Here is a 26,600-nt window from a genome sequence, read left to right as displayed (position 1 = left end):
CAAGGAGGAGGGCAGTGCCAGCGTTGGTTTTGCAATAAAAATGAAATCACAGGGTTTTGTCAGTGCTTCAGGTGTGGGATTCTCTGCTTACAGCAACAAGGGCTTGAGAACTTTTTTGGAGGAATTAGAGTCTGAAGATTGTAGAAGAAGGTGATCGCGGGAGGGAGGAGTGCAGGTATGGGTACAGAGCCCAGGAGATGGGGGACAGGGTGGTGGGGTGAATGGCGTCTGCATCCCAGGAATGACAGCTCAGTTCAAGGCTAAAAGGGGGGTTTCTGGAGTTTATTGCAAGCAGATCTCTTTATTCCTCTTCATTCCCAGCTGAAGCTGGGTCAATGTGCAGAGCTGCAGAGGAGGTGCCTATATCAGGACACACGCTTGACTTCTGCAGAGATGCGCCCAGGTGTGAACACGCTGGAAAACAAGGTTTTCCCCAGCATTACCTCTGTGGGTGCCCTAACCTCATGTCTGAGATCCAAACCATCCCAGGGGAGAGAGCTCTCTTCCAAGAGCTCTTTGAACAGCAAACACTTCACAGTGACCCAGAGGAGGCTGCGTGGGGGAGAAAAGAGTGCTTGTCTGTCCCTGCTGCTCGTGTGGACCTAAGGGCAGCAGACGAGTGCCGCTGATGCTTTCATTGCCCTGCTGCTTTATGGAACAGCCATAGATGATGTCATGTGTATGGGATCTTGGATGTCTCTTGATCCAACATTGCATTACGTCCTATGATTTAAAAAAAAAAATAATCAGCTGTTGTGATTGGAGGAATGTCCTTTGGCTGAGTAAATAAGCCAGTCATTTTTTCACAGGAGCAAAGGCAGTGTGGAGTTGAGGGGGATCTAAGTGGCACAAGGACCACGACTCTCACACAGTTGTGCAAAGAAGGCTGGCTGGGGTGAGGGTGGAGAGTGCTCTTGACACCCCAGGCTGAACTCAGCCGCTCTTGGAGGGCCTGGGGTTGTTGCATGAAGGTCAGCCATGGGCTGATGCAGGGTTTGCTCCTTTTTGGAAAGGTTTATCTGGAAAATGTGGATGCAAGAGTGTCACCACCTGAGCCGTTGCCAGTCCTGACACAAGCCCTGGTGTGCCAACCAGCACCTGCCAGCCCCACAGCATCCCCTTGGTGGGGGTGAGCAAGATGAGCAAATGGCTGTGGCTTAAAGATTTATCAGAGGTTTGATCCTGGCTTAGAAAAACTTTCTGTGCTAGTGTTGATTTTCAATTTGTTGTTTTTCCCTGCTGTTGTTAATGGAAATCCAAGTGCAACGGTGCTGCAGAGATCCTGACATTGGAAAGCAGCAGCCTGTATGTCCTGTTCCTCTGGAAAAAGGGATCTATCAAAACATTTTTTTTCCATGCTCTAATTTTTGCCACAGTTGGTTTATTTTTGTTTTTGGCTTCTTCTTCCCCACTGTATTCTTAAAACTTCCCTTTCAGGGCCTAACAGCTTAACCATTTCAAAGTCATGCCAAACGGAAATGTAGCATACGATTTTCTCACTAAACATTGTGCTGATCTCTCAAATGTATTCTGGATTTGTAGAGAAGCTGCAAAAAAAAAGCTGGGCTGAAAGAGGGTGAGAATTAGCACTCGGCTGAGGAGCCAGGCCTTTGGATGCTTAAGAGAGATCGGGGTAAGCAAATGCAGCTCCTTGCTGCCTGGTCTGCAGTGCTGGCATGGCACAGGGCTGGTGGGCAGGAGGCTGGGTAGATGCCTTGAAGCACGTCTCCATCCTGAGGACGGTGGTGTTTAATCTGTCTTTACATGTAGGTCTTGATCCTGGTTGTTGGTTCCTGAGATCTGAGTTATGCTCCAGAATTTGCAGCCAGATCCATCTGGATTTCAGCAGCTCCTTCATCCTCTTGTGCCTCCCTCCCTTTTCCAAAAAGAAAGGGATGACTGTACCCAAAAGAGTCTATTTTCAAAGGAGGTTCTCTTTGAGCCTCTCCATAAAATGCCTTCCTCCCCCCCCCCCAATTTTCCAAGTAAAATACAACAGAAATGATTCACCATCGATGCCATTTGTGCCAGACCTTGCAAGGAAATATTACTTGTGATGCACAAAGGATGCTCTGCCTTTCTGCCACCCTGAGCTTTTGCTGGGGTTTTTGGCTGCCTGCTCTGCCCGTCCTGCAGAGATGCTGCTGGTTTTGGAGCAGAGATGGCTCCTCTCCCAATTCATCCTCCCCGTGCTGATGGAGCACCTCTGATGGTAGCACGTGCTGCCTGTGGGAGCTGAGCTGAGCTATCTGGCTGCAGGAACAGCCCTGCCCCATGGGAGCTCGCTGCTGAAGGGACTCTAGTGACTTTTGCTTGGCTTGTGCTCCCACGAGACTGAAAATAACTGGATTTTCCCTGGAAGGAAGAGATCAATGAGCATTTTCAGGAAATGCAGACCTTCCCTTACTGCTAAAATGGGTTATCACTGTCTAATGACTGCTGTGACAGAGGTCTCTGTGCAAACCTGGGCTCTCGGGGTGACAATACGGGTACAGCACAGGATGCAAGGAGACAATTTGGTATAGCAGAGCTGGGAGGCTGGTGCGAGTCCTTCTTCCCAAAGGCATAGATCAGAGATATTTTTCTGCTATCCTTGGCTTCTTATGGTTGTTCACAGCAGAAGACCTTTGAGGTTCCTTACCAGCTGCAGAAAACGCCTGTGGCCATGAGCTGGGCTCCGGATCGCAGCAGCCTCTGTTAGAGATGCTCAGAGCTGGAATTTGCTCTTTCATTCAAGCTTTGAGGCTTGCAGGGTGAAGTGAGGGACAGCTCATGATTATTAGTAGCTTTAAAATTAATAATGCTCTTTCTAATCTTCATCTTTCATTATTAATAAACATACAGCATGCTGTGTTATAGCTAGACCAAGGAGTGCCCAGCATCCCCTGGTGCCAGTGCAGGTCAGAGAGCTCCACATGGATGTGAGCAAAGGGTTCCCCAAACCAGGTCCCTTGTGGGTTTGGTCTGAGATTGTGTGGGCAAAGGCTGTTTGATTTCTGTGAGTTTCACCTGTGTAAATCCTAGCGGGGGGACAGGCCGGATCCTGTGCCCTGCCAGGGCAGTGTGCCTTTGAAGCTGTTCCGAGTTCCTGCTTGTATCACTGAGACCAAGGGCAGAGTGCGGCCCTGGGATTTATTTATAACACTCCTAGGGCAAAGAGGAGGGTGTGTGAAGGTGTCCGGGCTGCAGGCAGAGGTAAAGAGCGTAGCACAGAGTGAGACCACGCAATGGCAGTGCAGGCTGCATGCACCAGAGGAGTGGAGGGAGCGTGTGCTTGCTGCTTGCTAAACCTCTGGCTGCTTGGGTGCAGGAAAAGGGAGCTGGGAGGAGAAGGATTCCCAGATTTACACTCTCCTAGGCAAATCCTGCTGGTGGATGGGGTCTGTGCATGTGGAACAGTGTGCCTTGGTGCTTTAGTGGGTGGTCTGTGCAGGTGGGAGACTGCCCAGAGCTGGGAGCACTGAGGAAGCTGGGGGGCAAAATCCCTTGCTGCAAGATCTAGGGAAAAGGTTTGGGGAACAGCGGTGAGAAGCACTGTGATATTGCCTTTGCAGGAAATCTCCCTTCCCTTCTTTTCAGTTAATAACCATCAGGAGGGAGATGCTTCCCTAGCTTCCAGGGGAACCAAACTAAAGAAGCCAGTTGCAGTCATGTTGCTGGAGAGTGCCTGGCTCCACTTGAGTTGTTTTCCCACTATTTGGGTAAATAAAGTTAGGACAACGAGGAGGGCTGCTGAGATGGTTGGCAGTGCGCTGAATCCCCTGGGAGATCAGGGCAGCGTTGTTTATTGGGGGGGAGCTGCCTGAGCATGAGGGGGGTCAGCCTTGCAGCTATGTAGAGAGAAGGGAAACAAACGCGCTCTGTTTTAGCACCGGATTCATTGCAAGGAGATGTGCCAAGGATCATTAGTGCCACAGCCATCATTATCTTTTTGCTTGGATTAGTTTTTTTCCATTTTTCTTTTTTTTTTAAGGCAAAAAAAAATAATGGCTTGTTCCTGTTAGATCAGATACAGACAAAATAATAGCAGTATCACAAAGATTGAGGTCTGTAAGATTAAATTTGAAAAGGGAAGAGAAATGAGAGCTTTGGCCCTGCTTGCTGTTACACCAGCCGTACAGATAAATGACTCCGTATGCAGATAAGCAGGGCCAAAAGAAAAGGGATGCTGAGGAAGAGATGGCAAGAGAAATAGGAACTAATCAGCAGATTCAACCACTGTAATGCAGTAAACATGGAAAATTGCATTATATTAGCTCCTCGGCTTCTCATTGTACATATTAGCCACAAAGTCATCGATAGGCAATTTACCATGTAGGTGCAGTGCTGCAGACCAATATCGGAGCTCTGTCCTCACAGGAGAAGGTGTTTGCAGTGCAAAAAGGGAAAAGTTGTCTTCTAAACTGCGTAAGGAAGAAGTGGCTGATGTTGAGCATGAGAAATGCCCGCAGTTCTCGGTTAGAAATGTGCTCTCAGGACAAGTACAGCAGCTCTATTTGTCCCCGGTGCCCGGGCAGCAGCTGCTTGCTGAGGCGAGGTTTCATTGCAGTGCTGGGACATTCCCCTCGAGCAGGAGGAAATTGGTCAGCTGCGGATTTCTCTTGATTTTTTTATCTATATATTATTTTTACCATTGAAATCAATTTCTCTGTTCTTGAATTTCTTATGAAGAATGACAAGTATCCACTGCTTCTCCCCTTGAGTTTGGGTGAAATCAGCACAGCACATTATTTGCAAATCAGCTTCATCCTCCTGACTCCCCGTTAAACTTGGGATGGCTTGAACCCGGGTCCCTCTTAAAATATCCATTTAGGCCACGTAATGATTCTAGCTATGTCATGCATAGTAGATAAAAGAAGATCCGCAATTTATTTTTAAAGCTTTGAACCGAAAACTTGGGCAATCATACAAAAAGAATTTAAAAACAACCTCCCGATGATACAAAGCTGGGAGAGATGTAGCCCTAAACCTCGCAGTAAAATCCTGTTTCTCTGCACTTTTATCAACAGCTCCACCCATGATCAGTGCATAAATCCACCTTCAGCACAGGATGTTGGAAAATTACCGAGGGACAGCAACGTCTTCCCGGCTGCTTGGTGAGAAGGGAAGGATGCACCTCCAGGTAGGGCTGGGACGTGGTATTCATCCTCTGTTCCCTGCTTGTATTGCACTCAACCTGCTTGTTGCATGGACTGGAGGGGGGGAGAGAAGATTTTTGCAAGAGGGGGATCTCAGAAGTGTTTCTTTCAACTTGTCCCAAGCCATGAATAAGTTGTTTGGGACCTGCTGTGCACCCAGTGTCTCTGGGATCTGCAGGATCTGCCTGACCAGGTGGATGGTGGCATTTTTTTCCTATGTTTGCTGTTGGTTTTCATCTACCCCATGGAAATCTGTCAAACTCACGTAACAGAGCTAGGGCAGTTCTGCCTCCCCTCCCTGCAGCATTGCTGGAAAGCAGAGCAAAAGCTCTGCAATTACCCCTCCCAGGACCAAGCCTAACATCATCTACGAAACTGCCCCTTCCTCGGTGCTGTGGCAGCTTCTCAGGGCTTGCAGGAACGGCTGAGCAGGATGAAGCCGTGTTGGCTGCTGCTGCTGAGCAGCCTTTTTGGCGTGGGAGCAGAGCTAGGCACTCCTACCAGGCTCTGCTAATCCAGCCTTGATCCACGCACTTCAAATGGGAGCCTTGATTTAGGGATGTGCTGAGCACTTGTCTCTCCCAACAGGCTGCCGCAATGCCTGTGAGGACAGCAGTGTGCCCGAAACCCCGCTGGTTTTACGTCGTGCTAAAGGGGCTGGGATTGCTCCCTGGGCAGCTGCTGGGCAGGGGGAGGCTGGAGGGGAGCAGCAATGCTGGTGGGAGGCTGGTGGCTTTCTACATTTTGGGTTTGTGGCTGTCTGACACCAGTGAGCTGAGCCCTGACAAAGCCGCTGTACCCAGAAGGCCAGCCCGGTGTGGTAACTGGATTACAGTCCTTACAGCCATCTTCTTAAGGAGGAAAAAGGGGTTTTCAGTCACACAGGGTAGCTTTAAACTCTGTGCTGCTGAACTTTCCTAAATAAGTGGTGTGGTCCCAGAGCAAACAAGGGTCTAGAGGTCCCAGAGCAAACAAGGGTCTAGAAGCTGGGTAATTTTTGGCAACTGGTCAGCGCTGTGGTGTAGGTGGGGGTTTCTCTCTGACACCCTTCTGTGTTGATGGCTTTCTTGTTTTGTCTCCAGAGCAAGTGGTTAGAGGCAATAACATCAGTTAGCCTTGTTATCCCCTTGTGTTCCTGGTGTTAACACCAGTGAGCAGTGAGACTCATTGCCTCCACTGCAGCCCTTTCTTTTCATGGTGTTGGTCACTCCAATCTGCACTTCTCCCTCAGCGTGCTTGTTTGTCTCCTGCAGGGACTTGTGGTGGACAGATTGCTCTTGCTGGGGCTGTCTTCCACCTGGGGCCTCTTGGGAGATGGTTGTGTGGGAAGGTTGGGGTCTCTGGTGTGCAGTGTGGGGAGGAAACCCATGGTGGGACCTGGCGTCCTGACAGCTGTGCTGGAGCGTGGCCATGCCAGTGGCTAAACTGGGCAGGAGCTGTGGATTTCACTGTTTGAGTGGGTCTTTCATGAATGTGTGTTGGCACTAGGGCTTCCTCATCTGCAGGAGGAGCTGGGGTACCTTGGCGAGGCAGCTTAGGTTGAGTTGAGACCACTGAGGTCTCTTGGAGCCTGGAGCAGTGGCACAGGTACTTGTGTTTTCCAATGAGAAAGATCAGGAGGTAAAAGGAGGAGTTAGTTATAAGGGGTAGGTGGCAGAGCAGTTCCCCTGGCCCCAGGCAACTTGTGCTGAGGTTTCAGCTGGCTTCCCAGCTCCTCGCCACTTGTCTGCAGAGCCTTGTTCATGGGCTGGTGGCACCCACTGCCCTGCTGGCGCTCCATCACCCGTGTTTCTCCATGGCAAGAAGGTCCTCCATGGCCAGGGCTAACTTCAGCTTTCCCCTGTACTTAAACACTCTTGCAGACCTGTTGGAGCCTGGCACCATGAGCCCAGTTATGCGCAGAGGTGGGCTTTGCTCCCTGCAGCCTGTATGTCCTGGGAGAGCTCCAGCACCCTGCTGAGCCCTGGGGAGATGCTCTTCCACCCCCTTCCTTCCCATTTTATACATGACTGCTTGTTCTGCAGCACATCCCACATGCTGTGAGCCCCCTCGTGTTGGGGAGTCCCGCATCAGTGTTAGGAAGCATCGGGCACTGCTGCATGTTCAATAGCTCAGTCCTTCAGAGCAAGGCAAGGGCTGAGCGTAACGCCTTCTAATGTTCCCACTCCCAATTATCCTCTTAATTACTCAATGAAATGCACAATAAAACAAATCACTATAATTTCTATTTTATTCTCTGCCTTTCTCCATTTACTTAAGAGCTCAGGATCCATTAAGGAGGCCCCCTCTCATCAGGGAATACTTTCCGATAGATCATACTTACCAAATGGTTTTATGTTCCTATCCTGCGTCTCGTCCTCGCTTCCCGTGCCAGTTTGCTAATTGCCAGAGACACCAGTGGCTGGGAAGCTCTGCCTCCCTTGCTGCCCATCCTGCTGAAGTCACAGTGCTGAGTTTGTGACATCCCCATGACAACAGCCTATGATGTCACTGCCCGAGATTACAACTTTTTGGAGCATCCAGGCAACAGGGCTGAAATTCCTGGGCTCTCGCATCTCTTTAAATAGAGAGGGAGGGATAAAAATGCAGGGAAGCCTTTAAAATTGCTTTAGAATTCCCTTTTTTATTTTTTTCCCCAAGGGAGTGTGGATGGGGATTGCAGGGCTGCCACCAGCAGTCCCTTCCCCTGTCCTGCAGCAAGCCCAGCTCCATCCTGCGAATCTGGGGGTTTGCCTATGGGGAGCTAAGCCCACGGCCAAAGGCTGTGTGTGGGTCATCCCTCCGGTGTCCCTGGGGACTGCAGGTGTCCCCTGCCCTGTGCACCTCCCTCTTGCTCTGCTTTGTGAAGCTGTGAACCCAAAGCAAACCTGGGGTCTGGAGCCTCTGCTCTTTCCCAGACTGTCTGTGCTGGCTTCCCGTAGTGCTGTTGTCTAATATTCATAATATAATGTGGTGCTGCTCAGACATAGCCGGGGAGGGAGGGAGATTTGGGTACATGCTTCTCCAGCAGCAGGAAAATCACCTTAAAAATCCAGCTCATGCAGCGAGGATGCACGAACCACATCCAAGCTGGCAGCCCCGAAACTTGCCTGGGGAAGCCACCTCCCTGGTATTTTGCTAACTCATTTAGCCAGCAAAGCAAATCAAGCAGCGGAAGAATCAATCTTGTTTTATTTTAGTTTTTGTAAGGTGGGAATAAAAATGATGTTTCAAAGGCTGGCGTGTCTCAGCTGAGCGGCAGTGGGGAGCAGCCAGCACCACAGAACATACTGTCCTGTCTCCCAGTTTCTCACATCGTAACTTCTAAGCTGGGTTCAATAGAAATAAATGTTCAGTAGTTCCAATGGTGGCCTTTGGAAATGAAGCTAATGGAACAAGGCAAAAAAAAATATTGTTACACTGTTTTGACAAGCACTTAAATATTTAATGCTGTGCATGGCCCGACTGTGGGGAGCTCAGGGCGCACCTGCAGGAAGCAGTGCCCCTCATTAGCAAGGGGGGGGGTCCTCCTGCAAATTAGGCAAACGGGATCTGAGCTGTGTGCTGGTAAATGAGCCGAGGGTGGCTCTGCTGGTGCTTCCCAGGATGGGAGCGTGGCAGCCGGCCAGTTCTTGGAGAGAGCTGGGAGGAGAAGGCGGGCTGCTGCCCTGAGCCGAGGAGGCTGCGGCGATTAAATAGGATCTGCTGAAATCCTTCCAAAGCGGGCTTAGGAATTAAGAGCTGTCAATGTCACGTTGAGGGTCACTCGCCACAGGACACCTCCGGCCTCCCCCCATGCTTCTGTTTAGCCCTGTCTGAGCATTAGGAAAGGCATCCTTTGTTTTGGAGCTCTTCCCCTTCACCATGGAAAGGCGAAATCTTGCCAAGGAGAGCTTCTGAAAAAGGTGTTTGGTGGAGGGCGAGGATGGGACCGTGCACGCTGGGCTTGGAGTTGCCTGAATTCAGGCACCATAAGGAAGGTACCCTGCCAGAGGAGGGTGTTTTCCCCTCTGCCTTCCTCCTTGTTTTTCTCAGCCAGGAAGGACTGGTTGCAGCAGGGAGATTTTCACACCTCATTAAAGCAGTGTCCAGCTCCAGGCAGCTATCAACCCCAATCAGAGCAATTTAAAAGGCTGCACTTCCTTTAATCATCCGGAGATGCTCGGGTTTGTCGGTGCGAACAGAGGGCTCCTGTATGAAGGGGATGGAGCTGCGGAAACGATGCTGAGATGAGACCCGTGGCATCAAAAAGCAGCAGCTCCTCACCTGTTTGCTGGCCCAAGAGCAGACCTGGAGGATTAGGTCCTTCATTTGCTGTCTCGTTTCCTTCTGTGGGAAGCGGGTGGCTGTGGGCCTGTGCATGAGCAGCTCTGAGAAATACAGGCACAAAATACCTCAAAAATAACAACAGCTGCAGCCAGAGCCCCACGTGCTGAGCCATGCAAACACACTGTGGCCACGTTCGTGCTGTACTTTCTCCTAACCACCTACAACCCTGCCACCTCTCCTTGGCCTTCTCCTAGACCTGCATCAGCCCCACATACTGCAGACATCGCATGTGGGGAGGGCAAATGCATGAGAAACAAACATCCCGAAGTCCCACACGTGTTTGTGCCGTGTTCTGCAGAAGGCGAGTGTCCTCCTCAAACATCCTGCGTGCACAGAGGTGCTTTCACGGTGCCCATGGCTCAGCTTCCAATAGTATGACTTTCCCAGGGGCAACTTCATAAAGTGTCATTGTTTTTTATCAGAATTTTCTGTGGTGGACTTCAAGTTTTAATTGAAGGAATGTATTTAAAAAAAATGTTTTTTGCTAAGAAAGCAAAATTATTATTTTTTTTTTCCTGGGTAGGGGGAGCCTGCCCCTAATTTTCAGTACCCCGTCATGTGTTTTGGCTGCCAGGTTGCTGGGTGCAGGCTGCACCCCCAGGGCTGGTGTGCCCCACACGTGTTTGTGCCAGCAGACGTGCCATGGGACCCGTGTGTGCAAAGCCCCTACAGCCCACACCAGCACCCACCCGGCAGCGTCGGCCAAGTGCCAGCACGGTTCTGCTAATGATTCCCAAGACCATGGGCAGCACAGGCAAAGGATCTCAGCAATTTTGCCGTTAAAGTCTGAGAACCATGGACCTTATATTAGTGAAGCAATTAGGTTGGTGTTCTGCCCTAACTGCTGCTCATTAGAGATCAACAGGGCCCAAGGCGACGGAGTAAGTGGCAGCCAGGACGTCCTTCTGGGCTTCGATTTGGTCTCTGCCCTTCATGGCCCTCCCTTTTGTTCTTGGTCATTGGTTTTAAAAGCGCATCTTTGATGGGACTGTGACAAATCTCACTTAAGCAGAGGGGATTTTGGCAAAAAGCGTTGGCCTTTTGGAGCTGCCCCCATCTGTTGGGCGAATGTGAAATGATCATCCCTGACTGGAACGGATCCTCCGGAGCCGTGTTATTCCACCGGGAGGAGGTATTTTCACCCGTTTTCAACGTGGATTATATCTGTGACTGACTGTAATAGTTTCTTTGGCGGTATTAGGACTTGTTATGTCAGGATTTATTTCGGCATGAAGTGATTGTGCGGGCTGTAGGCCTATAACTTGTCTTTGTGTGCTGAAAACCAGGAGGCCATCGCATCCTGCGTCCTCCACGGATGTGGTGGAAGCAACCTCAGCACAGCTGGGCCCATGTCCCCAGGCCAGCTGTCACCCAATGCCTCTAAAGGAGCAAATTTAAGGGAAAAAAAGTTACTATGAAAGACATGAAAATAAAAAGAGTCCTGTAGGTCAAAAATTTATATAGAAAAGCCTCTTAGGAAGAGGAGGAGAGGACCACAAAGGAGGGTTTGCACCTTCTGAGGAGCAGTGCAAGCGCTGGGAGCTCCCTGGTGTTAACAGCAGGAAATGCACATGTGGTTTATACTGCAGTGATCCCGAGACATCTAAGAAAGGGCTTTATTTGTCCTAAAACAAATGGTGTTGCTTGTGATGAGGCAGCGAAGCAGTAAGTTGATTAGCTAAGGCAATGTGTTGTGGCAGCTGGTACCTCTGGGAGCCCTCGGAGTTATGAATTGGTGGACCTGCTCCTCAACGCTGCAAGTGATAGGGGGTTTTGACAACCACTCCTCTATCAAATACTCCTCATGCTCCACCAGATTTTGGAAGAAAAGGTTCACTTAAAGCCTTTCAGTGCTGTCCCACGCCAGTTAAAAACGAATTGATAATACTGGCATTAAACTGGTTGCAGTTCTCCCATCTCCGTGAACGTCATTCAAATCATCCAGGACCACTGGTTTGTGGTGCTCCTGTCTCAGTGGGGTTCAGAAAGGATTCAGTTCATGAATTTTGGTCTGTTCTGTGCAGGGTCTTAGGGGCAGCCTATACAGTCAGCCAGTCTTGAGGCCTTCTTGTTTTTTCCACTCTCAGCTGAGCATCTCCATGGGGCAAACACCAACTCAGATCAAACTTGGACACACAGAGATGGATGGTAGAGGTGATTTGAGCAGCTTGCATCGATTGAGATGGCTGAGGCAAGGAAATTAGGACATTGCGTGTCCCAAAATACTGACATGCTCAGTGTAGGGTGATAGGCAGCTCTGACCTCCTGAGTCTGAAGTCTGGATCACATTCTTAGGAATGTGACACAACAAGCAAGGCGGTCCTTCCACCCCACGTGTGACAACAGGGCTCCTGGAGGACCACGAGCAAGGGCCCTGAGATAGGAGGCAGGCTGCCTGTCTCTATCCTTGTCCACCGCACAAGCCCAAGTTAGCCTCGGCTACTTTTTGGCAGCCCAATTCCCTGCTCCAGCAAGTGCTGGGCAGCTTGGGAGGTGGTGGGGAGAGGAACGCTCTGTTCAGCAGCTGCACATTCTATTAATTTAATGAGGATTTTTTTTTTTTTACAAGGCAGATGGTAAAATAGCTATTTTCTGTTGTCTAATAAATACCATCAGCAAGGCAGAAAATGTGCAATCTCGCCAAGTCTTTTCTGATTCCTTGCCCTCCTGTACCGATGCGTTCCCCGTTCTCTGCTGGGAGCCAATGGGGGTGGCTGGTGGGATGGGAGGGAGATGGGACACGCAAAACAAGTCCGAAATTGCTGGCAGGACCCGCGCAATAAAACTGCAGCTCGGCCTGATTGGGCAGAGCCTCTGTGTCCTGCTGGGAGAGCTGCACTCTGGCAGCCTTTGCCGATCCAATTCTCACTTCATCTGATTGCAGTAATAACAACTCACACAAATTTCCTGCCTCAACCTGAAATCTTCCAGCTCTGCAATGCAAATAATATAATGTGTGATGAGGAGCCCGATGACGGGGATAATAATAATAATAGTGATGATGCCTTTATTCAATGAATGAGTGAATCAAGCAAGCAAAAATAAATGGTATTCAGAGCTTGAAAATCAATAGGAAGAGAAATCAGGAGGAAATGCATGGGGAATTGCATCTCTGGGGGAGTGCTGTCTTTAGGAATGGTATGAAGAAGCGATGAGCAAAGCCCTTTTGGGCTGGGTACTCCTTTTCAGCCTGTATCGCTCCTGGGCTCTCTCCTCGCCTGTGATTATGTTGCATTTGCTGAGCTTGCTGCTGCTCTGTGCCTGGTCCTAGGCTCCCTGTGATCTCTTTGGCCCCTTTGATTTATGGCTCTCGTGGGCTCTCTGATTGTGTCTAAGCAGTTGGCAGGCTACAGACCTGACCCAGGGTTGGGTAATAACTTGTCTTTTGTCCCATGCCCAGGAGGTTGGCCATAAAAAAAAAGCTCCAGACATCAATTTTCCTCTCCACCAGGGTGGAATTGCAAAATGATGAGATGGTCTTTGCCCTCATTTCACTCTTCTTTCCTTTTCTCTTCCTCTTTTTATCTTTTTTTTCCTCCTTACCCTACTGCTCATTGCTTTCTTCTTCACCCCCTTCCACTATCTGTTCCATCATTTATCACCCTCCCTTCCCTCTGTACATCTCTGCTTCTCCTCTCTCCCCTTCTTGCTCTCTTCTGCCTCATTTTTCTATGCATTTCTTTCCCATCTCAAATGTGCCGTGCTTTTTCTTGCTGTGCATAGCAGTTTGATATCCTCGCCTGTAAGAGCTTGCTAATGCAGTAATTCTACAAGAGACCCTTTAAAAACCCAAAGCCTTGGTGAGCAGTGAAACTCACCTTTTAACTTGGCTTCCTCTTTATCGGGGATTCATTTCAGGCAGGATTTCCATGTGCACAGTTCTGCCTCTCTGTTAGTTTAAAAAAAAAAAAAAAAGAAGGAAGGAAGGATTAATTCCTGCAACAGGTGAGTATGTTTCACAGCTCCGATGAGGCGGATATATTCCCACTTCCTGCAGGTTTATGGGAGATTTAATCAGCTAACACTTCTCTTACTGAGTGCATGCCTAAAGGGTTGCATTACATACCTGTGTGCGCACCGATCTCCTGGGGAATGCCCTTGTTCACCAGCGGGGTATTCCCAGGAAACCTTTGCAGTATCCAAGGGATTTTTCCTCTCTAGAGAGAGGCTGCATAGCATTGGATTTGATGTCCTGCTCTCTCAGGTGGTGCTGGCATGGTTGAGGTGACTAAATAATCTACCCCAGCGTCACCAGCGCCAGTCCCTGCCCCAGGTATCTCAGATGCTTGGGCCTGGCTCGTGGATTCTCCCAGCCCTCCTGTCTGCTCCTCCAAGCAGAGCTTGCTCAGGCAGTGCCCCTTCTCTGGGCTCTCAGAGTGGTGTCTTCCATAATCCTAAAGAAAATACGCCACTTTCAGCACCTCCAGCAAGACCCGCTGTAAGGAAATGCCAGCCTCCTAAAGCACTCCCTGTCCCCACTGCCATACACGCCTGGGGATGGGGAGAATGGGGAGGAACCAGGCTATTCTACCAGACTGCAAGTGTTGCAGAAGGACAGACCTTCCTTGGGCCCTGCCATCGTCACCCTGCTGGCCCCCTGCTGTGGGTGGGGATGGGCAGTGCTGGATGTGGCATGCGGTGTCTGCAGGAACAGCAGGGGTGGTGGTGCCTCACGGGGGACATGCAGTGTGTGCAATACGCAGTGAGCAGCACTCAGAGCCAGTCCCAGGAGAGCAAGCAGCAAGAAATGGGCTGCCAGTTCCTCGTTTGGGGTTGCCAGCTAATCCCAGGATGGAAAGCCAGAGTTTCATCCTTGCTGAGCAATGGCAGGGAGTGGGGAGATGTGACTTGCAAATCTTCCTGGCAGGCTCTTTTCTGGGCAGCGGTAATCTGGAATAATTCCCCTTGACAGGTCGCCAGGTTTAGTCTCAGAGGATGGGGCAGGGGATAATACAGCATGGCCAGTGCCAGGTATTGAAGGAACTCTAAACACATTGCAAGCATGGAGCTCTTTCCATTTCACACACAGGAAGGCTGTGGCCCTGAGAAGTGGTGATGTTTCTATACAAATCACCCCAGGGACCATAGTTTAGGTTGATATTTACAAAGCTCTGAGGCAATGGTTAGCTGCACTTCCCTGGTAAAACAGTATAAATTGTCTTTTCTAAGAGAATGATCCAAAAGGTAGTAAAGTCGAGGGACACCCCTTGCCATGAATCTTGTAGCTTTGGGATTACCGCTTGGGAAAGAACAAAAATATTTGATTTAGGAATTTAGGACTCAGATGCTGCAGATACCTTTAGGAGCAAACAGAATCCATAGGGTCTGAACCTCAGCCCTTCAGCTGCCCTGAGACTCTTGGCCAGGCTCTTGATCCAACAGAGATTTCACCCAGGACCAGGTAAACCTCAACACAGTGGCATTTTTCAACAGCAAAACCAGCCAGCTCCATGCAAGTCAAGGTCTTCAGCAAAAAAGGTGGCCAGAGGGTGAGGAGAGAGTCTGCAGACAGAAAGGCAAAGGTATCAAAAGATAGCGGTGAGACGTATTACCTTGCTAGCTGAGTTGTGGGGTGTCCTTCATGCGTTGCTGAGTGCAGCAGTGGTTGCCATCTGGCCCACCTTCATCATCTTAATGATCCTCACCAAAACAGTTGTGAAGGGTCAGGGATCCCTGTTAGAGGGACAGGTTTCTGGGCAGAAAATGGCCCAAGGAAGTCTGTAACCTGCTTTGTAGTTTAACGTGGTGCCCAAACTCCCTTCACCAGCGGTGTCAGACCAGCGTTTCAGGGCATTCAGAGGCTCCGCATCCTGTTGACCAGCAGGATCCAGGTGTGGATGCCAGCATTAAATAACTACAGCTGCTTGGACAGACCTTGCGAAAATGATAAAGCCAAACTCTTATCAGTAGTGGCAACCAGCCTAATGGGGGCCAGTGGGCATGAGAGCAGCTTGGGAGGTTCAGGATGGTCCTGCACAAAGAGATGTGTGGTGCAGCACAAGCGGCCAAAGAGGCCGTGAGATCTCCCACTCTGGGCATCTCTAGGACTCATCCACACTAAGCCGTAGTTGGTCTAATATTAGAGATGATTGCGGAGATAGCTCAGAAGGGAGCTCGCTCCCACATCTGAAGGACGACGAGGGGACTTTCTCCTGCCCTGATCCCCAGCAGCACAGCTGGATCAGACTCGCCAGCCCAAGCCATTGTGTGCCTGAGTGTTGAGAAGAGAGCCAGGCTTGAAATGTCACCTGATTATAGCTGGTAAGTGAGGTTTGTTACAGCAAAACAGGTCTGTCTGTCTCTTTGTTCCCCAGGGGGATAAGTTCTTCAGCAAAAATGAGCAGGTATGGTGGGGGAATGGAGTTAACCGAAACACCTGCCAGGGAGCCAAGGTGTTGGCATTTAGCTGGAGAGGAGGAAACATCTAGTTTTCTTCTGGGAGAAAACACACACAAGAAAGCAGCATTTTCTCAGGCTGGAAGTCAGAAGTTCCTGCAACACCAGATTCTGTTGGTCAGGGCTATGGCAGATGGGCTGGTGCTTTCCTTTTGTGGAGGATAGCCTGGAAAATTTGAGGATGTGACATCAGTTCCCTATTTGCAGAGAATATATTTAATTCCAGAGATGACGGGGGCTGATGTGTGAGGTGGTGGTGGCTGCTCTCCCTGGAGCAAGAGGAACGGGTGCCTCTCTATAAATACAGCTGGGGAGTCCCGCTAGTGTCTATCAGAAATGGCACTGCCTTTAGCTCCCTGCTGGGAGCGGGACTCCCGTGTTTTGGTTAGCTGGCTGTGGCCCATTTTACGGAGGCAGCAGGCAGTGCTAGCACAGCAAACCCCAATTAGTTCTGGAAGCGGCGCACACAGCATTGAGCTCGCTGCTGTTTCCCTCCCCAAGGCAACGGCAGGGAAACCAGGCTTGAAAATGGGCTGATTCCCTGGGTGGGCACCGAGCACGCAGTCCTTCGGCTGGTGCCTGTGGATTTCTGGAGAGGAGCAGAGGCTCCGTCCTGCCCTGTGAGGATGTTTCTTTGCTGGTTCAAGAGCCCAGAGCTGGCAGCACTGGGCTGTGATAACTCCACAGTGGTGCTGTGGATGCCAGCCACTTCTGTAGGTTGAAATCCCAGTCAGGTCCTAAACCATCTCCAGCAAGCTCCATCGTCTTTCAGATTCAGCCACCAAAGTCCCCGCTCCCAACTGCATCCCCACCTTTTCCAACTTTCCAGATGGGTAGTATCTCCTTGATAGCAGCTTGGTTGCGCATCCCTGGTGGCCAAAAAGCCATTTTCAAACAGGTTTTACTGCTGATACTGAGTTGCTCACCTGACACACTTGCTGCCAGGTTTTCCAGGATTACGCTGGACCTGTCCACGAGAGCTACACGGCTTCAGGACTGGCACTTTCCTCCATCCTTAGCCATCAGTCTTCCCCTTCTCTTGCCTGGGTGTGAAACCCTTCCTCCAAATCAGCTTCTGTCATCTGGGCTGCGATGAGAAACGGATGGAGCAGAGGGGATGCTTAGCTATCAAAGAAATCCTTTACTGGGAGGCAGACTCAGGCGCGAGTGAGATTTCAGCAAATTGCACCACACTTCTGTGTTGAGCAGCATCACCCGACGGGGGTTGTTTTGCTGCAGATGCTCCTTCCCTGCAGCAGTGGGGCCCCCTGAGCCCCGTGCTGGCCCAGCAGCTTCCCTGCCCTCCAGCTCCCCGCTCCGGGGATTTGCCTCGTTAGCTTCCTGATAAGTTGAGAGTCCATCGCTGACTCTTAAGAAATCGGCAGCAATGCCAACCCTTCATACAAGAGTAAAAATAGCCCTAATAATTTAGGCAATTAGTTAATTAGCCTCATTTACTTGAAAGCACAGTGTGGCGTGGGAAGACTTTGCCACTGTTTTTGTTAAGCTTTTTCCCATTTGCTTTGTTTGCTTTTCCCTTGCCATATTTTTTTCTGCTCCCTGACATAGATATAGGGACCCGAGATGATGTGGCGTGCGCAGGGAGGTGAATGCAGGCAGGATGCTGCCCGGAGCTGGGGCGCTGCTGCAGGGAGGCAGGGCTGGTTCTGGTCCCCAGGCTCAGTGTGGTTTTGTCTCATATTGGAAGCACTTTTTAGGGCTTTTTACATCTCAAAGAGGAATCTTACCGAGTAAAGGTGGTCACTGCTAGGGTTATGGTCCGAGAGGAGTGCTGACCGATCTGGCTGCCACCTTCTGACCATCACCTTCCTTGCTATGGTTGAGTGTCTCTGCTCCTCCTGTTGTCAGCCATGTTACGGCACACCCTGTCCCTTTCCCATGAAATATGATTTTTAGCGTCCCACTTGGCTAAGCCAGCACAGGGTCTCCAGAGCAGGCTGGAGCTCCCATCCTCTGCCTGAGGCCACACTAGAACCTACAGGGAAAAGAGGCAAGAAAAAGTAGGCATTTTGGGGATGGGCAGAGATGCTACAGTACCAGAGGGGTCAAGGCAAGGGGACCAGAACTATCCCTGCACAAGCAATCCCTGTGCCAGTCCTCCCTCTCCCAGGCAAGCGCCTGCCACCAGAGCAGGACGAAGTGGTAATGCTCTCCCAGGTAACTGTCACGCTTAATCCCAGGAACAAGCACAAGCAGATGCTTGAAAAGAGCTTGACAGCCTGAATGGCTCAGAATTCATTTTTTAAGGCAGGGGACTCTGTGTTAAGCAGGGAAGAAGAGAGATTTGTGCTGCTGAAGGAGCAAGAGGCAGGGAAGTGTGGAAATCAGCCCTGCAAGCTAGTCTCTGAGAGCCATGGGAGCGATGTGCAATGCTTGCTAGCAGAGGAGAGGATTTTGGTTAGCTTGCTGTTGCATGGAGGACACTGAGGAAGATTTTACATCTCCAAATCCTGTAACATGCACAAGTCTTGTCCCCCAGCAGCTCTCTGGGGCTGCCAGCACCAAGTTCCCCAGGGTGAGCAGGATGTCGCCGCTGCGCACACGAGGTGGTGGCATCCATCTCTGTCCTGGCAGGGGCAAGTGACTGCAGAGTCTTGTTTTTTGCCAAATATTTGAGGCCTCTGGAGGCATTCAAATGAGGGCTATCTCATTGTGATTTAGCAGGTTGAACCATCATTAGGGATGAAAATTGTCCTGGTGACTAGGGGAAATGGGGCAGGGGCCCACCTGGAGCCCCCCGATGACACTCAAGGGCAGCACCGGTTGTGCTGGAGGGGAGCATTCCCCCTCATCCAGCAAATCACACTGTCTCTCCTCCTGGGGTGCTTCCATGCTCTGGTGTCCCCAAGGCTGGTCTGTGGCCATCCTTGCACATCCAGCTCTGCTTGTGGAGCAGCATCCCACTGTTGAAAGATACCTGCCAGCTCCGTGGCGACCATGTCCCTGGGTCCTCGTTGCTCCCACCCAGCCCCTGTGGACCACACGTGGCCTTCAGGAAGAGCTGCTGGAAACCTTCATCTTTGCCCCTTGCATGGCCACAGTGGGTTTGGGGAGAGCTGGTGGTCAGGTCCCCGCTGTCCAGCCCTGCCTCTGCCTCACGCAAGTCGCATCTGCTCTCGTTATCCACAGGGGGAGCTGAATGAAATGTCTTCCTGAATTATTTCTGAAGATATTAGATCTCCTCAGATTGTTCATCTTCCCCAGAAATGACAGCTCCCAGGCACCTGGGAATAAATGGTGCCTTGGAACAATTTCATTGTTTCTATTCCGGGCAACAGGAATTCCTCAGATCTCGACATCAGTCCTCAAACCCCGGTGTGTTAGCATAACCTCCAGACAGCTACGAGTTTCTTGACCCAGAAAAAGGCTGGGATTTATTGTGAACCCTGGGAGACCGGTGTGCCTGCCGCCCGTGTGCCCTACCAGTGCGCTGCGTTTTGTGTGCTCCTCCAGCGGAACCGGCTGGAGTTTCCTTGTCAAAGCAGCTCTCCGACAGCAAATGCCACCTCCACGGAAGGGGCTTTTGTGTGTGAAATCAAATCAGCGTTGATTAATTTTCGTTTTGGAAAAGAGGACAAAAAAGACCTGTTAAAAATGTCAAGATGCCTTCTTTTTCATTCTTGCAAGAAGAGCTTAGTTTTTTTTCTCTCTTAATGACCTTTTGTTTAAAGCCTTTGTGTTTTATAAGAAGTATTCAAAAAGAGATGAAGCAAAATGAAGTGTTAAGTATCTTATGAAGCAAAATTTGTCCATTTCCATGATTTTATTTTGCACTTAATGAGAGGAATTGCATTTCATTTCTCTCCGAATTTTTGCCGTAAGCTGAGCCTGCTTCCCAAGCTCTGCCCTGGCTGACATGTGCCAGCCTCTCCCCCTACATCGTGCACTGCAGGCACGGCTCTGACTGCTGCCTTGACCCTGCTCACATCGCCCAAATCCTCTCCAGCTGATGGGGCTGGAGCCGAGAGCGGGGTCAACCCTTTTAGCCCTGCTCGGGGCTGACACTGCTCTTGTCAGGGTCAGAGCCATGGTGGTGACCTGCAATTGCATCCCCTCTCTTCTCCTGGAGGTGCTACATGTGTGTTTTCTCAGCTTTTCTATTTTCCTTGCTGCGCTGAGGAGCTGTGTTGAGCCGTGATGCCGGCATCTCCTCCCTCCCCACCACCTTCACGCTGAGTACTGCATTCCCCGGCAAGTCGACCTCATCACAAAACTTACAAAAAACTGCCTTGGCTGCTCATTACTTTTTTTAATGAGCGTCTCATTTGGCTGGCTAAATTGGACTGGAGTCTGGCACAAAGGATGCTCTGCCCTGCAAGCCAGGGGTGATGCATCAGCAGGGGGGTACGACACGGAGCACTCCTTGTTAAGTGATGCAGGAGCCCGGGATCGCATGGTGGGGGAGATCCTCATGGAGAGAAGCCTTCAGCCTTCAACCCTGCGACAGTTTCACTGGATGCACTTGTGCAAAGTGAGTGTAAATCATCCCTGACCCTTGTGTAGCCCTGCTTGTGCAGCACGGTGTGCCCTGTGCGTGCTTCAGCTGCGGGATGGAAGCAGGAGAAGGGGGCAGCAATGTGCAGACCACTGGGGCAAAGCTTTCAGCCCTTATTTTTAGAGCTGGGCCACATTGTTTCACACACATTAAGAGTTTCTTTTTCTTTTTCTTTTTTTTTTTTTTTTTAAATCCTGGCAAAAAGGTTTTTTGACCCACATAAAAGAGTTTGCATAAAGCTTTTGCATCCTTCAAAATCGTTCATAAAACATAAAAAAATAAAAAAAGTTGTTTCCAGTTACTTGTTACTCAAATCTAATGAAAAAGAAAGTTCCCTCTGTTTTTGTTAGTTTTCCTCCCCTCGTTTCCCTTTTTTTCTCACTCTGAGTAAAAAGCATGGTAGTGGGAGGGAAAGGAGAGAGGAGTCATTAAAGAAAACTGAACATTTCTCCTTTCCACTTGAAAGAACCAGAGCTGAACTGGTTGATGTTCTTTCAACTTTAAAAAGAAATCAGGAGAAAGTTTTGTCTGAAAGAAAAACACAAATGTTTCCAGTGAAAATGCTTTGAGGGAAGAGCATCGTTTCTCTTCCCCATCCCCAGGGGATGCTGTCAGTGGTACAGCAGAAGCGCGAGCGGCACAGGTCACAGCAGTGAGTGTCCAGGCACATCCCTGGGGCCACAACTTCCCTGCCGGTGCTCGGGGAATCGCACAGCACAGGGGATGTGGAGCTGAAGTTGGAATCAGGCACGTCTGTGCTGCCAGAGTAACGAACCCACACGGACAGCGTTAACCTCTGGAGCTGGAACTGTGCCCATCAGCAGGGCGTGAGCACTTGCTCCCACGGTTAATGAAATCTCCTGCCTTAATTGAGGCTACGAGGGACAGTTTCAAAGTCATCAAGCCTCGATTAAAGCTGTCTCTCTTTCCCTTGCACGGAGCAGAGCTCTCTGGTTTTGGTTTCCCTGGCAGTGTGTCCCTCTCTGCCTTCTCCCACGTATGTCTCTGGCTGGGATTCCTCCTCCCAGCGCTCGGGGGGGTGAGCAGGGCTCATCTGCCTCCAACAAGTAGCTGCCGAGCCCGAGGAAGGCATTAGCTGCCTGACCTGGTTCCAGCCAGGTGTGAAAAGATCCGGTGGCTCTGGCTCTGCTCCACCTTCCCCGACCGTGTGAGGAGAGGCAGAAGGCTTCTCTTCTCTCCACCAGTTCACGTCATCCAGGTCTATTGAAAAAAAAAAACGGGAAGAGGAGAGGATAGACAGGAGAGAACCGTTCATGGGGAAAGCTGGGCAGATTAAAAGGCATTTGCTGGGCTGCAAGAAAGTAAAACCCTTCAATTAGCTGTCTGCCCGAGGAGCTGAGCAGGAAGGGATAAAAGCCGAGATGCTCTTGCAGATGCAAGGGGAAATTCTCCTTCTTCTCAGGGACTTCTGCAGTCCTAAATTAGCGCTCGGAGCATGGGAGCTTTGCCATGGCGAGGGCTGGTGCTCATGATGGAGCATGTGCTGGGGAGGTGATGGGGCTGCCGGGCAGCTCAGGAGGGCTCATACCCCAATCCTCATCCTCCAGAGCCCACCTCATACCTGCACCTCCCATCTCTCAGCAACAGCCCACCCCGATCGGCGCTTTGGGGTGCTTGTCACCTTTTTGTGCAACAAATGGGGCACCTGGGAAGGGAAGGAGCAGCTGCTCTGCCTCCCCAGGGCTGCAAGCATCCGCTCATCACGCACACACACACAAGCTCCCTTTACCTAACAAACAATTATTTAACAAAGTATGCAAATAATATAATTACTGTTATTTGTTTAGCTGTTATAAGTGTTTGAAATGTAAATGTCAACTTTGGGATTTTTGCAGGGTACGTGTGTGTTGTTGTTGGCTTTCTCTCTCTCTCGTGTGTTCTCCCTGGGTTGCAATTTGATGAATTTCTCCTTGTCCTAGGAAAAAAAAAAAAATCTAATGTGATTTCTCTGCGATTACAGCAGAAGATGCCAAAGTGGGGATTACTCACAGTAACTTCTCTTACTTAGCAGCTCTGAGTGGGAGGCAGGATTCATTACACCGAGCAGAGAGACAAAGAGGAAGCGTCGCGCAGCCGGCTGCTTGTGTCTGCCGCGACGACGTCCTCGCCGGTGCCAGGGCTTCCCTCCTGGGCAGGCGCAGGGTCAGCAGGCAGCGGCGGCGATGCCAGGACCTTTGCAGAAGGTTTTCAGGGTCCTCGTCTTGCTGCAACCCTGCTGCGTGGTTTTCTAGGAGGTGATGTTTTCTGTGCGGGAAGCTGGAGGAGCAGATATCACCTACAGCTGCCCTGGTATGGATTTACCCTCAGCATGCTTTGCTAGGCTGTTTTCCTAGGATATATCCCACCGTCTGGGCTGGGGTTTTGGTGTAAGTCGAACGCTGAGGTGGTCATCCGCAGGTCACAGCCTGCAGTTTGGGCAATTGATCCAAGGCTTGTTACCGTCACCGGCGCAGGGCTCGGGGAACCTGTCAATGCTGTCAATGTTATCGAGCGGTTTTTGCAGCCCAGGCTCAGCTGCTGGTCTGTGCCGGGAAGGCTGCTCCAGACAGGGCAGGGCTCCTGTGACTGCAACACCTCTGCTGCTGGCTCGCAGCATCCCAAAACCACCAGGCAGGGACCCGACCGTCCCTGGGCTTGCGACCTCTCCCAACTGCACAGGTCCAGGAGGAATCCAGTTGGATGCCTCAGCTGGCACCAGGCCTGGCACCAGCCCTCTGCTTGCTTGGCTCAACAGCCAACCTGGATGCCTGGAAAAAAACAGAAAGGCTGCGTCGCTGCCCTGTGCGCCACCCAGCATCCCCTTCATGGCGCCACGGGTTTTGTGTGAATCTCACGGCAGGAGAGGGATACGGGGCTTCCATCCCCGGTGTGACCCGGGGGAACTGGGCGGAACAAGACAGTGGGGCCGTGGGGTGGAGCCGGCAGAGCCGCTTGTTTCTTAATTGCAAAGACAGGAATCCAGTGACCTTTGGCGGATTTCATAGCCTGGCAGGCTCATGTAATTGAAGCCGGTGATAATTTGTCATGGCTCTAGGCTCTCCCTATCTATTCCACTCCCGCTCGCTCCCTCTGTCTCTTACTCTCCGTTTCTCTGTCCTTCCCCAGGATCTCATTACCTCTGTGCCTCTCTTTTACTCTCAGCTGTAGCCCTTCCTGGCACGAGGAGGCACCTCGGGATCTATTCGTCTTCGAGGGATTTAGGTTTGGCCTGTTGCGGTACTGTCCCCACATCCATTATCCAAGACAATCTCTTTCTTCCTGTGGCCAGGAGACCTGCACCCACCAGAAAATTCCAGATCCAAAAGTAATCATAAATAATGCATTGCTGCTGTCAATAAATACCCCCAGAGCAGCACTGAGCTCTGAATCCCGACTTCCCACCCCCATCAGGTGAAGGTTGAAGCGACATTATCATTTTTATTTAAATTCCCTCGTAGGTGGCAGGTTCAATGCTATTAACATATTTCAATTCAAGCCATTCTTATTTTAATTAGCCTTAAGTAATTAGTTCTAATTCATCGCCATTTTTTGCTCTGCATATTTTGGGTTATTTACTTCCCTTGCTAAGTAACAATTTGATGTAATTATGTGCTACTCATTCTTTCTATTTACATATGCTCGCTCACTCAGATTTCCTCGTTGAAATTTCAACAGATCCTTTGAATTCCCTCTTGAATTGTTTTCTGAGTTGTCAGCGGTGTGGAAATTGTGGGGTGGCGAGAGAATCGATCCTCTTCTGTGGACATCCCTGGTGCCAAAGGCAGTGACAGCGCGTGGGAGCACCTGGACTGGCAGCAGGCTGCTCTTGGCAGGGGAGGTTCATTGCCAGGCTTTGTTTCTGGGAGTCTGGATTCACATAGGAGAGGAGTTTGGGGACCGTATCCAGCACTCTCTGTCTTCCTCTTGGGCTGCTTTAGTCCTGATGCCAAGGGGACCAGTCGCTGCTGCTGCTTCCCTTCATTTTCTTTGCACAGCCAAATATGCTTGTGAATGGCCTGGTTTCCAGAAGTGCTGAGCCTCCATCCCCAAAAAATGTGCCTTATAAAATGCTTCATTTTTTAGACATTTTGAGTACTTTGAGCAAATTTGCCATGTTTTTATACATCAGTTTCGTATCTGGAATGTACTTTTATCTCGGCAGCCATTTTCATGAGTCCTCCCAAGGACCACACTCTTGTCTACATCCTCTCTCCTCAAGGGTTGCCCTTCTCTTAGCACCTTCTCCATAGCTGAGACTCTCAGAGGATCACAGTTCATCCATCTGAGGCTTTTTGCTGGTCAGCTGGTCTGAAATCGCCTCCTTTACTTCTTCTGAGATTGATTCTGAGAGGCCTTAATGTGGCTTCCTGCAAAAATGTGGATTTTTTGCTCACAGAGTGTGTACATACATGTGCGCACCCCTAGCAGCTTTTAAGTGCGTTGCCCAATTCCAGCCGAATTTGATGGAAGGTAGCGGGCTCGCAGACAGCAAGTTCCCTCAAGGTTTGAGCAGACAGGCAGAGGTAGAAGAGAGATGCCCTACTTCTACTGAGGAAAAAGCTGCCATGTTGTACAGAGCCTTTATGGGATGCTGGTGAATCCATTCGGGAGACAGCTCACATCTCGGCACCCCACCCAGAGGACTTCAATCAGCACACACACCTGCTCTGGTGCCCGTGTCAATCAAGCTGAAGGAAAGCTGGATTTCCTAGTTCTGGTGCTCATGGTGCTGCTTGTTTTCTCAACTAGCTTTCCCACGGAAGTCTTATCAGCCCCTGGAATCCATGTCCCATTAACGAACGCTGTTTGCTTCATGAATATGCATGTTCGCGATGTGTAGCATCGGCTTAACCACTCCCATAGAAGTTGATAATAAAACTCCTGCTGACTTCAAAGAGAATCGAGGCAGGCAGTGCCGAGCGCTTTGGAAAATCCCACCCCTGGTTGTTATTTTATTTTTAACACATTTACTCAGGAGCTGTGGGATGGAGCTAAATACTCAAGAATGAGGAATGAGGAGAAAAAAAAAGAAAAGATCAAAGAGCTGAAAATGAAAACTCGGATTTTGAAGTAAATATTTAACAGTCTGTCCTTGGATCTAAGGTTCACAGTGGCAGCAATTCTTCTCCTGTGTGAGGAAGGGTCACAGGTTGCTGCAGTCAGGTACGAGAGATTCGCACACCTCAGTCCGGCCTCCATCCGTGATCTGCTCACGGAGGCTACCAGTGGAGGTGGAGGTCTGAAAAACACAAAGCTTGGGACCTTCAGACTTAGAATCCGTGTCCATGGATTGCAGTGGAATTGCTCCCTTAATTTTTGCCCCCCTCACTTGGGTTTTCCATGTCTAGGAGGGTTCAAAGAGGGATTTGTCCCCCCCTGCAGGCACTGGGACAAGGCTAAGAATCAAAGCATCCAACAAGCTCTCAGCTCTGCAAACTGTCCGGCTACAAGTCTCTTCGATCCCATCTTAAATGCTCCATTCTCCCACTCCTCTCTCATTTTGTGCTTTGCAGGAAAAAGACACCGCCGAGTTTTACAGCTCTTCAGCTTGTTTTTCAGATGAATTTTGCTCTCAGGTCTCCATTTGCCCCATGCTTGGTGCCACAGCTTCCGAAGTGCCATGGGGAGGTGGCAGGATCCCCAGTGCCAGCCGAGGCAGCAGGGCACTAAGCCACACGCATCCAGCTGCCTCCAGGGAGGCGTAAGCACGTGCTTAAAACCCTAACGCGTGTGCGTGATTTCACCTGGGAGAGCTCCTGTGTGTTTACCTGGTCTGCTGAATCAGGGCATGTTCTCCTTGCAGGGACTTTGTGTTTTAGTGCTAGCTATTTTGGTATCTTCTTCTCCTAAGATTATTTCCAGTGGAGAGAACACAATATTTTTCATTCCAGCAGTATTTTTGGTAACAGTTACTATTTCCTGACAATATGTCTGTATTTTAGGACAAAACCAAATTACATGTTGGAAGCTCCTCTCCACACTGCAGTTTCTCCAGCGCTACTCACGAGTCAGTAACATCAAGACCATAATCTGGAAGAGGCACAATAGAAGCTATATTAAGTTTTATACAGCCTTGCCATCAAATTACATGCAATAGCTACTTGATCAAGTTATTTTATCAATCCATTTTTGCCAGTGTGAAGGCAATTGCTTCTTTCTTGATGGTTAATTTTTTTTTTTAACTCAGTCTTTCCAGGGGTTTTACCTATAGTTTTTGCCTGATAATAGCAGAATTCCCCTGC

The 26,600-nt window shown here is 50.1% G+C and overlaps 1 protein-coding gene across 10 annotated transcripts in view; it reads left to right on the top strand.

Moving 5' to 3' along the window:
• Positions 1-26,600, top strand: part of ELFN1 (extracellular leucine rich repeat and fibronectin type III domain containing 1) — a 108,731-nt gene that overhangs the window by 16,178 nt on the left and 65,953 nt on the right. For 6 of the 10 annotated variants that reach the window (XR_010825082.1, XR_010825081.1, XR_010825083.1 and 3 more), the window contains exon 2: positions 5,010-5,122. The exons of 1 other annotated variant lie outside the window; for it this stretch is intronic. The gene's annotated coding sequence lies outside the window, so the exon portion shown is untranslated. Of the gene's footprint in view, positions 1-5,009; positions 5,123-10,020; positions 10,464-18,992; positions 19,833-26,600 lie in introns of those variants that run through there. 3 more of the 10 variants (XR_010825085.1, XR_010825084.1, XR_010825086.1) reach the window with 3 other exon arrangements.

This window comes from Anser cygnoides, chromosome 15 (assembly GCF_040182565.1).
Source record: "Anser cygnoides isolate HZ-2024a breed goose chromosome 15, Taihu_goose_T2T_genome, whole genome shotgun sequence".
Taxonomy (NCBI): Eukaryota; Metazoa; Chordata; class Aves; order Anseriformes; family Anatidae; genus Anser; species Anser cygnoides.
Note: the sequence above shows the minus strand (reverse complement) of the source record. Positions and strands in the feature narration are given on the sequence as shown.